This window comes from Choloepus didactylus, chromosome 15 (genome assembly GCF_015220235.1).
Source record: "Choloepus didactylus isolate mChoDid1 chromosome 15, mChoDid1.pri, whole genome shotgun sequence".
In the NCBI taxonomy this organism is placed as follows: domain Eukaryota; kingdom Metazoa; phylum Chordata; class Mammalia; order Pilosa; family Megalonychidae; genus Choloepus; species Choloepus didactylus.
Genome location: NC_051321.1, coordinates 4,030,085 through 4,044,111, shown reverse-complemented (window position 1 = coordinate 4,044,111; position 14,027 = coordinate 4,030,085).

Below are 14,027 nucleotides of genomic sequence, written 5' to 3'. Positions count from 1 at the left end.
TCCCTGGGTGTCCGATCCCACGTAGGGGGGAGGGCAGCGATTTCACCTTTCAAGTTGGCTTAGCCAGAGAGAGAGGGCCACATCTGAGCAACAAAGAGGCATTCAGGAGGAGACTCCTAGGCACAAATACAGGGAGGCCTAGCCTCTCCCTTGCAGCAACCGTCTTCCCAAGGGTAAAACCCATGGTAGAGGGCTCAACCCATCAAACCACCAGTCCCCCATGTCTGTGGTCATGCCAGCAACCATGGAGGTGGGGTAGGCGAACACCCCTACATTCTCCACAGGCTCCTCAGGGGGCACCACATCGTTTTTTTTTTGTTTGTTTGTTTGTTTTTCCTTGTTTGTCTTTTTTCTTTTTTTTTTTTTTTTTAACTTTCCCTTCTTTTTTCAAATCAACTGTATGAAAAAAAAGTTAAAAAGAAAACAAACATACAATAAAAGAACATTTCAAAGAGACCATAGCAAGGGAGTAAGAAAAAGACAACTAACCTAAGATAACTGCTTAACTTCCAACATGTTCCTACCTTACCCCAAGAAAGTTACATACTATAGCAACATTTCAGTGAACTTGTTCCTACTACATCCATCAGAAATTAACAGACCATAGTCATTTCTGGGCATCCCCAGAACGTTAAATAGCTTATCTGTTCTTCTTGGATTATTGTTCCCCCTTCCTTAATTGCTCTCTACTGCTAGTTCCCCTACATTCTACATTATAAACCATTTGTTTTACATTTTTCAAAGTTCACATTAGTGGTAGCATATAATATTTCTCTTTTTGTGCCTGGCTTATTTCGCTCAGCATTATGTCTTCAAGGTTCATCCATGTTGTCATATGTTTCACCAGATCATTCCTTCTTACTGCCGCGTAGTATTCCATCGTGTGTATATACCACATTTTATTTATCCACTCATCTGTTGATGGACATTTGGGTTGTTTCCATCTCTTGGCAATTGTGAATAATGCTGCTATGAACATTGGCGTGCAGATATCTGTTCGTGTCACTGCTTTCCGATCTTCCGGGTATATCCCGAGAAGTGCAATCGCTGGATCGAATGGTAGCTCTATCTCTAGTTTTCTAAGGAACTGCCAGACTGACTTCCAGAGTGGCTGAACCATTACACAGTCCCACCAACAATGAATAAGAGTTCCAATTTCTCCACATCCCCTCCAGCATTTGTAGTTTCCTGTTTGTTTAATGGCAGCCATTCTAACCGGTGTTAGATGGTATCTCATTGTGGTCTTAATTTGCATCTCTCTAATAGCTAGTGAAGCTGAACATTTTTTCATGTGTTTCTTGGCCATTTGTGTTTCCTCTTCACAGAACTGTCTTTTCATATCTTTTGCCCATTTTATAATTGGGCTGTCTGTACTATTGTCATTGAGTTGTAGGATTTCTTTGTATATGCAAGATATCAGTCTTTTGTCAGATACATGGTTTCCAAAAATTTTTTCCCATTGAGTTGGCTGCCTCTTTACCTTTTTGAGAAATTCCTTTGAGGTGCAGAAACTTCTAAGCTTGAGGAGTTCCCATTTATCTATTTTCTCTTTTGTTGCTTGTGCTTTGGGTGTAAAGTCTAGGAAGTGGCCTCCTAATACAAGGTCTTGAAGATGTTTTCCTACATTATCTTCTAGGAGTTTAATGGTACTTTCTTTTATATTGAGATCTTTGGTCCATTTTGAGTTAATTTTTGTGTAGGGGGTGAGGTAGGGGTCCTCTTTCATTCTTTTGGATATGGATATCCAACTCTCCCAGCCCCATTTGTTGAAAAGACCATTATGGCTCAGTTCGGTGACTTTGGGGGCCTTATCAAAGATCAGTCGGCCATAGATCTGAGGGTCTATCTCTGAATTCTCAATTCGATTCCATTGATCTATATGTCTATCTTTGTGCCAGTACCATGCTGTTTTGGCAACTGTGGCTTTATAATAAGCTTCAAAGTCAGGGAGTGTAAGTCCTCCCACTTCGTTTTTCTTTTTTAAAGTGTCTTTAGCAATTCGAGGCATCTTCCCTTTCCAAATAAATTTGATAACTAGCTTTTCCAAGTCTGCAAAGTAGGTTGTTGGAATTTTGATTGGGATTGCATTGAATCTGTAGATGAGTTTGGGTAGAATTGACATCTTAATGACATTTAGCCTTCCTATCCATGAACATGGAATATTTTTCCATCTTTTAAGGTCCCCTTCTATTTCTTTTAGTAGAGTTATGTAGTTTTCTTTGTATAGGTCTTTTACATCTTTGGTTAAGTTTATTCCTAGGTACTTGATTTTTTTAGTTGCTATTGAAAATGGTATCTTTTTCTTGAGTGTCTCTTCAGTTTGTTCATTTCTAGCATATAGAAACATTACTGACTTATGTGCATTAATCTTGTATCCCGCTACTTTGCTAAATTTGTTTATTAGCTCTAGTAGGTGTATCGTTGATTTCTCAGGGTTTTCTAGATATAAGATCATATCATCTGCAAACAATGACAGTTTTACTTCTTCTTTTCCAATTTGGATGCCTTTTATTTCTTTGTCTTGCCGGATTGCCCTGGCTAGCACTTCCAGCACAATGTTGAATAACAGTGGTGACAGCGGGCATCCTTGTCTTGTTCCTGATCTTAGAGGGAAGGCTTTCAGTCTCTCACCATTGAGTACTATGCTGGCTGTGGGTTTTTCATATATGCTCTTTATCATGTTGAGGAAGTTTCCTTCAATTCCTACCTTTTGAAGTGTTTTTATCAAAAACGGATGTTGGATTTTGTCAAATGCTTTTTCAGCATCTATTGAGATGATCAATTGATTTTTCCCTTTCGAGTTTTTAATGTGTTGTAATACATTGATTGTTTTTCTTATGTTGAACCATCCTTGCATGCCTGGAATGAACCCCACTTGGTCATGGTGTATGATTTTTTTAATGTGTCTTTGGATTCGATTTGCAAGTATTTTGTTGAGGATTTTTGCATCTATATTCATTAGGGAGATTGGCCGGTAGTTTTCCTTTTTTGTAGCATCTTTGCCTGGTTTTGGTATTAGATTGATGTTAGCTTCATAAAATGAATTAGGTAGTGTTCCATTTTTTTCAATGTTTTGAAAGAGTTTGAGTAAGATTGGTGTCAGTTCTTTCTGGAAAGTTTGGTAGAATTCCCCTGTGAAGCCATCTGGCCCTGGGCATTTATTTGTGGGAAGATTTTTGATGACTGATTGGATCTCTTTGCTTGTGATGGGTTGGTTGAGGTCTTCTATTTCTTCTCTGGTCAGTCTAGGTTGTTCATATGTTTCCAGGAAATTGTCCATTTCTTCTACATTATCCAGTTTGTTGCCATACAGTTGTTCATAGTATCCTCTTATAATTTTTTTAATTTCTTCAGGATCTGCAGTTATGTCACCTTTTTCATTCATTATTTTGTTTATATGGGTCTTCTCTCTTTTTGATTTTGTCAGTCTAGCTAGGGGCTTGTCAATCTTGTTGATCTTCTCAAAGAACCAACTTTTGGTGATATTTATCCTTTCTATTGTTTTTTTGTTCTCTATGTCATTTATTTCTGCTTTAATCCTTGTTATTTCTTTTCTTGTACTTGGTTTAGGATTGGTTTGCTGTTCATTTTCTAGCTTCTTCAGTTGATCTATTAGTTCTTTGATTTTGGCTCTTTCTTCCTTTTTAATATATGCGTTTAGTGCTATAAATTTCCCCCTTAGTACTGCTTTTGCTGCATCCCATAGGTTTTGGTATGTTGTGTTCTCATTTTCATTCGTCTCTATATATTTAGCAATTTCTCTTGCTATTTCTTCTTTAACCCACTGATTGTTTAGGAGTGTGTTGTTTAACCTCCAGGTATTTGTGAATTTTCTAAGTCTCTGATGGTTATTGACTTCTAATTGTATTCCATTGTGGTCAGAGAATGTGCTTTGAATAATTTCAATCTTTTTAAATTTATTGAGGCTTGTTTTATGTCCCAGCATATGATCTATTCTGGAGAAAGTTCCGTGAGCACTAGAAAAGTATGTGTATCCTGTTGATTTGGGATGTAATGTCCTGTAGATGTCTGTTAAATCTAATTCATTTATCAGATTGTTTAGGTTTTCAATTTCCTTATTGGTCTTCTGTCTGGTTGATCTATCTATAGGAGAGAGTGATGTGTTGAAGTCTCCCACAATTATTGTGGAAACATCAATTGCTTCCTTTAGTTTTGCCAATGTTTCTCTCATGTATTTTGTGGCACCTTGATTGGGTGCATAGACATTTACGATTGTTATTTCTTCTTGCTGAATTGCCCCTTTTATTAGTATGTAGTGGCCTTCTTTGTCTCTCAAAACATCCCTGCATTTGAAGTCTATTTTATCTGAGATTAATATTGCTACACCTGCTTTCTTTTGGCTGTAGCTTGCATGAAATATTTTTTTCCATCCTTTCACTTTCAGTTTCTTTGTGTCCCTGTGTCTAAGATGAGTCTCTTGTATGCAACATATTGATGGTTCATTTTTTTTGATCCATTCTGCGAATCTATATCTTTTAATTGGGGAGTTTAATCCATTTACATTCAACGTTAAAACCGTGAAGGCATTTCTTGAATCGGCCATCTTATCCTTTGGATTATGTTTGCCATATTTTTCCCTCTCTCTATTAATATCCTTTATTGTACCCATACCGAATCTCTTTAGTACTGAACCTTTCTCCAAGTCTCTCTGTCCTGTCTTTGTTTCTCTGTCTGTAGGGCTCCCTTTAGTATCTCCAGTAGGGCAGGTCTCTTGTTAGCAAATTCTCTCAGCATTTCTTTGTCTGTGAAAAATTTAAGCTCTCCCTCAAATTTGAAGGAGAGCTTTGCTGGATAAAGTATTCTTGGCTGGAAATTCCTCTCACTCAGAATTTTAAATATATCGTGCCACTGCCTTCTCGCCTCCATGGTGGCTGCTGAGTAGTCACTACTTAGTCTTATGCTGTTTCCTTTGTATGTGGTGAATTGCTTTTCTCTTGCTGCTTTCAGAACTTGCTCCTTCTCTTCTATGTTTGACAGTGTGATCAGAATATGTCTCGGAGTGGGTTTTTTTGGATTTATTCTATTTGGAGTTCGCTGAGCATTTATGATTTGTGTATTTATGTTGTTTAGAAGATTTGGGAAGTTTTCCCCAACAATTTCTTTGAATACTCTTCCTAGACCTTTACCCTTTTCTTCCCCTTCTGGGACACCAATGAGTCTTATATTCGGACGTTTCATATTATCTATCATATCCCTGAGGTCCATTTCGAGTTTTTCAATTTTTTTCCCCATTCTTTCTTTTATGCTTTCATTTTCCATTCTGTCATCTTCCAGGTCACTGATTCGTTGTTCAACTTCCTCTAGTCTTGTACTATGAGTGTCCAGAATCTTTTTAATTTGGTCAACAGTTTCTTTAATTTCCATAAGATCATCCATTTTTTTATTTAGTCTTGCAATGTCTTCTTTATGCTCTTCTAGGGTCTTCTTGATTTCCTTCATATCCCGTACTAGGGTCTCATTGTTCATCTTTAGTTCTTTGAGTAGCTGCTCTAGGTGTGTCTCTTCTGGTCTTTTGATTTGGGTGCTTGGGCTTGGGTTATCCATATCGTCTGGTTTTTTCATATGCTTTATAATTTTCTGTTGTTTTTGGCCTCGTGGCATTTGCTGACCTTGATAGGGTTCTTTTAGGGTTTGTAGACCAGTTGAAGTCCTTATCTCTAATTTATCAGATCTACAGCTTCGTGGAGTACACTTTCTCTAACTAAGCAGCAGGTGGCGTCCACGAGCCACCTGTTCTCCACAAGCCAGATCTCCCCTGCTTAGCCTTTTTGGTGAGTGGGGGAGTGAGTCTTGTGGGGCCCAATTGGTGTCCCAAGCTTGCGTGTGTAGTTGGTGTTGCCTGCCCTGTATGTGGGGCGTGTTTCTGGGCAGTCGGGGAGGGGGGGTGGCCCTAACAATCAAATCTCCCTGATGATCCTAGAGTTTTAAAGCTACTGCAATAGTCTAATCCTTCAGTTCAGTCCTGCCACAGTTTGTCTCTGCCACTGACCCACAAGTCTTTGGTATTGGCGTATGGCTCCTGAGACTTGCAAGTGGGCCCCTCTTCCAGGCTGTGCACCCCGGGTCCTCTGTTGAGGGATGACTGTGCTATGTCGCAGGTGAGTGCCATCCCCCCAGGGCAGTTCTGGGCTGCTGGGCTGTGTTGGGAGGCTCCCAGTCTGCTCAAATGATGGCTGAATGGGGCTCTGTTAATTCACACTGCTCCCCCTTCCCAGCTCTGGGACATTCAGCTGAGGTTGCAGGGAAGGCTAATGTCCACGCCCAGTTTTGTGGTGTGTGCCTGTTATTTGAAGCACTTCCGTCACACTGGGTTGTCTGGGGCAGCTCTGGGCTATGGGGCTGGCGATGGGCAGGAGTGTTTCCTGTCCACCAGGATGGTGGCTGTGAGCGGACACCCCCCTTTTCTTGGGAAGTTGTGTTGTTTAGTGAATTTTCTCAGCCACTGGATTATTGCCTTTTGTCTCAGAGCTCTCTTAGTTCTGCTCTTGACTTGACGTGCCCAAATTTCAATTCTTTGAAGCTTTCTGTATTGAGCTTCTTAGAGTAATTGTTTTAGAAAAAGCAAAAAGGATTTAAAAAAAAAAAAAAAAAAAAAAAAAAAAACGGCCCTCCTCAGAGATCTAATGGGTTATTGAAATGCTAATAGACAAAGCAACCAGGGCCATTAAGGAAAAGTGCCCAGGGCAGAGAGATCAGCCTTGCTTCGGGATTTGCATATGCGCCTCAAGGCCTGATCTCCGCCCTTCCCCTTTCTGTGTTCACCAGAACTCCAAAAATCCTCTTCTTTTATTTTGGAGTTTTTCGTGTTGTTTTTTTTCTATGCCTGTCTCCTCTCTGCTGGGCTGGCTGCTCTCAGAGTCTCTGGTGTCTGGCCTCAGTCTATCTATGGTTGGAGTTTGAATCAGTAGAATGAGTTTCCGGTAAGAGCAGCCACTGCAATTCTCCCTTCTCCTTCCTGGAGCTGACAGCCCCTCCTCCCCCGGGACTGAGCCTGGCAGGGAGGGGCGCGGGTCCCCTGGCCGCAAAAACTTACAGATTTCGCTGATCTCAGCAGTTCCACGTTTTCATGAGTGTTGTATGAAGTATGCCCAAAGACAGATTGCTCTGTGGTGTCCAGTCCACGCAGTTCCTGGCTTTTTACCTACTTTCCTGGAGGAGTAACTAAAACATACAGCTCACCAGTCTGCCATCTTGCCCCGCCTCCAAATGTATTTTCTTTTAAGTCAACTGAGCTTACATGGGTGCCGGGATGATGGTGCATTATGATTTTCCCAAATATTTATCTCAATTTGAAAAATGAATCAATTATGTAAAACAAATAAAAACCCATGTAAAATGAAATGCTCTTTGATGGAAATTTGGAAAATTCAGCAAAGTGTAAAGAAGGAACAGAAATCATAGATTATCCACATATGTGTAGATAAGCACTGTCAACTTCCTGTAACAATTCCTTCCATGTGTTTTTCTATGTAGAGAGAGGCATATATATATACATATATATATATATATATATATATATATATATATTTTTTTTTTTTTTTTTTTTTTTTTTTTTTAATTATTGGAATCATAGTCTTTACAAATTTCTAGAATCTGCTTTCTGGGCACATGGCTTCAAATTCCAACCACGTGTATTCAACGCCAGCCTAGGTGTCTTTGGCTCACTGCCATAACAATTCCACTGCCCATGAAGGTCTCTCATGCCTTCTTCAGGTTCTCTGAGCAGTTACCACACCAGGCCCAGCCCATGCTCCCTAGCAAGAGTCTTCAATTGCGGTTCCATTGCCGTTGCATTAGTTGCACTTTATTGAATTAAACTCAGCAAAAAAATGTATAAAACCGAATAGGGTTTTGGGAGGAATTAAAGACAGATGCATCAGGCTGTGGTGGCCTTCTCTGCAGCTGTGACTTGGTAAACGTGGGATGCAACACGGCAGAGCAGGGAGATGCTCAAAGAGCACAGCGGCCCCGGCTCACAGACATCTGTAGGTGTCTCTGGAACGTTACCTCAGGCCACAGGGTTTGGGTGCCTGGCTCATAGTCCCCCTCCTCCAGCCTCAGCACCCCACTTACACGCACCCACATACACATGAGTGTGGGCATGCACAAGACACGTAGTCCCATCTATTCCTGTTTGCAAACGTGCCGGGCTTGCAGTGAAAGCTCTGTGAGATGACAAACATTTTGGAAAATAGCATCGATACCTACATGATGTTTGTTTCATACCTCGTCAGTTTTATTACTGCATACATGGTGTTTCCCAACAGTTTAAATCCCTTTATATGATCAGCTAAGACTATAGTTATGACTACAAGGAGGTCACCGCTTCTCGTGGAAAAGGTCAAGCTCCCCTCCCAGGCAGCCAGTGTAAACACTAAGCACGCGTCCACCTGCCCTTCTGGGGACCCCGGCCCCGCTGCTGCTCTGTCGGGCTTGCCGCAGGGATGCCGCCCCAAGCCCTCCCCCTGCGATGACAGCCAGCCTGCCGGCCGAGTCACAGATAACCCACAAATCCCGGCACCTCAAGATCACCCTCCAAAGAGATCCACCTAGCAGCAGCTCGGAATGTGAGTGTCTTTATAGGAGGTTGCAGCGTGTTTGCAGAGTTGAGGACCGTTTGTCTCCTTACCAGATTTTATTTGGGGACATTTATTACCGAGCCAAAGGATAGTTCTTTTGAGACTATGACTCACAGTTTTAAAAAGTCATTATATGTCAACTTTAGAAATAGCATTTAGCCTCTTGAATTTCTCAAGTTTTCAAACGATTTGCCTTTGTTTTCTTACAAAAATCACACCCTTGTTAAGGAAATTAAGTCCCCACCACAGATATAAAATTTATTTCCAAATCATATCTACTTTCATGGGCAAAAGTGATCAGGAAAAGCCACTGGCTACAAAAACTGCAAACAAAATGAAGCTTTGAAAAGCTAATGACTTAAGGAGTGGTGGTATGGACATATAAAGTAGACAGAGGCTTACACTATTTGTCATTAACACATTCTGAAAGCTTGGCTAATATAATGTGACACAAAATTAGTCAAACACAATTCATGCAATATTGTTTAATTTTACTCCTCATTTAACTTGGTTTTAAGCAAAATCATTATGTCACATGATAACGTTCACTTGAACAAGAAATATTTCATACTGGTCTCTGCCTTTAGAAATGAGTTATTAGAAGTTCCATGCTGAACACATTCTTAACTATGGAAACTATAAAGCTAATAGCTTAATCATATTTTGACACCATCTACATACTTTATGCATTATTTACAAGAAAGATATAAAAATGAAACCACTGAATATCTCACACAATACTTCACAGTCATAGTTAACTAGTTAAAAATATAACACATTTATCTTCCAGAAGCTTTCTATTTGCATATAGATATTTGCATACCATGTTGCAATGTGCTGTTAATGTAAAATTTAACCTTTGTTCTTTCTCTCTGATGTGCAAGGTATACTCATTAAGTTAAAAATAATGGCAAAAAGAAGTCTTCTGGTGATATACATTTCATAAATTATTCCCCAGAGCAGTGGGGAAAGGTAAAATGTGGGTGGGAAAATGTTTAATTGAATTAATTCCTCATTTTCTGTATTTTTATTTTACAACTCGGAGACAGAGCCATTTGACTAGTATATGTCAACTGTATGAATTGCAAAAGATCTCCTCTCAATTATTCAAGATGCCAGCCCTCTTAATCCTATATTAAAACAATTCTGCATCTTGGGACTGAGATGAATGTAGAGCATCATCTCACACACCTGTTAAATGGATGGCGGTGTGTTCAGCAGCAGGAATCCGCAACCCCTCTGCGTAAAGCACACTGCAATCCCACCAGGCATTCAGGCAAAAATGTAGACGGTTTTTAGCTTGCAGTAGGTTATAGTAGATGGTGCCCATTTCTAATTAAGCCTACATAGGAATTTTTAAAGGAGTGTGTCAGGTACTTGTCACTGGTAGAAAACTGGTAAGAGGCAGTGTTACTTCAATGTCTAAATCCCAAATTCTCTTTCTCTGTCTTGTACATTCCAACTCCAAAGCACATTGTTCAGTTGGACACAATATGTAAAGCTGTATCAAGGCAAAGAGGGGCCTAGATTCTGTTCTTGGAAGAAAGGGGAATGAATAGATTGCCAGTCCACCCAAATGAGGCAAATGTCCACGTTCTTTGTTGCATGGATGTGTCTCAGATGATCTCTACCCCAAATGATTCCAGTTCAGGGACACGAGGGTGAGCCCCCACCTCCCGGTGCCCAGGGAGAGCGAGCGGGGTGGGGGGGGTGGGGGGGAGCCCTGGGCAGACTCAGACTCCCAGGTCTTGGGGGTGAGCCAGGATTGTGGGCCAGGGTGGGGGGGCTGGCAGGAAGGGCAGGGGGTCTGCAACAGGACGCAGCTGCAAGGCTGCAGGGAAGGGGCCACAGGGACGGGCAAGAAAGCAGAACCCACCCAGGGGTCTCCAAGGTGTAGAGTCAGTCTGCCCAGGGCCCCAGCACCCCAAGAAAAGACCACACCCCACTATTCTTTATTCCTATAACACTGGAGCTGGCAGCATAGAGGCAGACAGGCATGGGAAATAGAGGGAGAGACAGAGCTGAGGCTGTGGAGCCAGTGGGCAGCCAGCAGAGTCCAGACTGCAGGCCCTACCTGGGATGCTGGCTGCCTCCTTCCATGGACTGTGCAGAGGCTCTGGGGTCCCCCTGACTTCCAGAAGTCGTCAGGAACGGTGGTTTTGTTCTGCTTCCTCCTTCGAGGTCAGCCCCAGCACTTGGCGCTTACTGAATCAACCCACCCACGTTCTGTATTGACCTCGGAGGACCAGCTCTTTGGGAAAGAGAGAACTCCGTCTCCACGGGGCGCCTCCTGGGTGCAGTCGAAGTTATGTCTGCTCATTCTGGGGTGCCGGCAACTGTCTACAAAGGGCTGGCGTGATACCCCTTTGCCACATTCATCTAATCCAACCCCCAGAATGGCCTTCCTCCACAGTCCCAGACGGCACGGGGCCTTCCACTGCACCCCTGCTTTCTCGTAATGAGCACGCTATTTATAAGCAGACATGGAGCACACCTAGCTATGGGAACATATTTATTTAGCATATTTCATCTCATCTCCAGGAGATTTTTGCTTTCTCATTTTGGCACCACCGAAAAGGTAAATGCAGCGTGGTCATACCTCATTTTCTGTAGGAAAGGAAAGAATGACCCAAAAATGCTGAGTGCATTTCGAGCAAGCAGCAGTCTGCGCTCTTACACTGAACGTCTGAATCCCCTTGAAATGCAGGCAGATACATGCGGCAGAGATGCAGTATTGAACTTTTGCTTATTTCCTGTGTCTTCTGGACTCCAGCGTGGATGTGATTGCTCTTGTAACGGTTCTTACCGAGGTAAATAAAATTGTAGAACCTTGGAAACACTATTATTACAGCACAGAGCTAAGGTGTACAGAACGGGAAATAACTCTCGGAGGGATAAATTACATGTGATGAGGCCAAAAGAATACAGCTCCTATTTCAGGAAGTCTTCCAGGCAAAAGCAGAGATTTGGCAGTTTTAGCATCCCTTTCAAGACAATACACGTACACCAAAAACATTATTCTTTAGAGAGCACCCCAGGGGCTGCCGCAATGACGGGGAGGCCGTCGAGATTCCAGTCCCTCAAATTCAACACAGATCTTCTTTATTAATTTTAATTTCTCATCAATAGCCTGACAGGCACTCTTTCGGCAAGAAATACTGCGTTAACTGTTTCACTCACTGTGGCAGCTATTAAAACTGTGATGGTGATTAGCAGGAATGAGGTCAAACAGAATAATGTGAGTGTAAGTTGCTACCAGCGAAATGTGTAACACCGGAGGATTTATTATGTTCACTTGCTGAAGCGTAATTTAAAAACAGGGTACCGCCGTCTGCTGTGCTGGCTCGTAGGGTTATCCAGATCATTTAAACATTCCCTGCTAATATGTTTATTTGCTTCTGGCATATATGACCATTTACCGTTTTTCTAATAACCATAGTTGAAATAAACTTAATTGTTGCACTCTACTTCATATAAAGAGAGCAGGTAAATAAATTATCCAATGACTAGCTCAGACAATGCAAACTGGGGTGATTTGATCATCAAATTGGCAACAGAAAAATTAGTATTTGTAACCTCCTTCTGAAGAACTGAATTTAGTTCTCTTTTTGATGAGTCTGTCTGCTAAACAAGGATATCACAGGGATATTGAAGGGCCCCACTCTGCTGGAAGTAAAGTGACAAACTATTAAGCATACTTAATTCTTCAGTTTTTGCAGCCCCAGTTTTGCATGGAAACTTTACATGTGCTCTTTTTGAAAAATAGGAAGTCCAGGCATATTGGTGACCTGAAAATCCATGGCCCTGGGCTGCCCTTTTCAAGGAATTTGGATCAATTTAGAATTATCTCTAACAGATCAAAGCATTCTTTATTGGAAGGTGATTTAAATCAGGGGTTAAAAATAGAGAATGTACATTTTTAAATAAGCAGCATATTTTAAATACATAGGTTATTTTAAAACTGAGAGCCCATGAGAACAAGCAGCTATCAATACTCTTTCTCGGCATTTTGTCCCAAATGTCATTCATTGCTTACTCTAAATACCATTTAAACCACTTAGTTTAAGGGATCTTTCACACTCTGGTTTCTAGTTGGTTTGGAATGTGCTGTAGAGGGCAGCATGTGGGCAAACGAGGAGAGCCAGGAGGAAAAGCTGTCTGATTTTCTGTCGGCAAACTGATTATGTGGCCCAACCAGATCCTGGAGGATTACCCCAGGATCCTGGAAAACCCCAGCAACAGGGCAAGCTTGCCGTCACACGTATTCCTTGCAACGTTTACGCCTGTGCATTTGTGTACAAGCAAATAAATAAATAACATCTCAGCTTAACAATTCTAGAGAGAGTGGTAAAAATCACAGCTGGGTACAAAATTTCCCCAAAAATCATGAAAGGCTCTTTTCCTGTGTTTTAAGGAATATGTTTTTTTAAAAGTCATTTCTGAGCAGCTACATATCATATAAAAGAGACCAGACCCTCACTCAAGAAAACTTGCAATTAATTGTGAGGATTTGCTTTGTCATGAGGTGGAAATGTAATAAACGCCACTGTAAGTCTCTAAGAATACGGACACTAAATGCCACCTTCTCCTCCCAACTGTCATCCACAAGGCTACATACGAATGCAAAAGAACAGATTGAGAAAAGGCCTGCCAAAGGATGCCTGTTTGCCTCTTTTACTTTTAATAATCGCCTCTGACTTAGGTCAGGCCATGGCACAGGAGGGGATTTTAGTTGGCAAATTTTCAATGCCAGGGCTTGTCACACTGGACAATTGGAGAACTTTTATAAGAAAATCAGTGGACATTAAATATCACGCTTCTGGTGGAGGCCTCACCCTCGTCTCGCCCCAGGAAACGAGCAGTCTGGGTCCCAGCCAGTGGCACCGAGGCCCTGCGTTCCCGCTGTCCCACCCATGAGCCGTTCGGGCCGGGAGGTGCCCCTTCATCGGAGGCGACCCCAGCCCAGCGCTAACACGCGGGCTCCATTTGAATCCGTGAGGCACACGATGTCTGTAATTCCACATCAAGGGGCCTCGGCGTCGGGCGTGTGTTTGTGCTGTTGTTTTGGCAGGTTATCCCAGGGTCTCTTCTCATCTGACATGTCAGGTCGACAATCACACAAAGAGGATGAGTGAATTCACTTTTACAGTTAGGCAAGCTGAATGCTATTACCGTGTATTTGTCATCAACCTGCAGATCCCAGGCTCGAATCTGCCATCTGGACGGACGCTACAAAGTGAAGAGCTGGGGACGTGCCTTTCTCGGTAACTACCTGCTGCCAGCTATTATTTTAAGGGTCCTGTGATTTTCTTTTATTTTGAGTCGAAAAAACAAGGCAGCTGCGGTAATAAAAAGGCATATCAACTAGTCACTTCCTGGCAGATTTGTCACTGGTGTGGATACAATAGAGCCTTTTTTGTTGTGGCT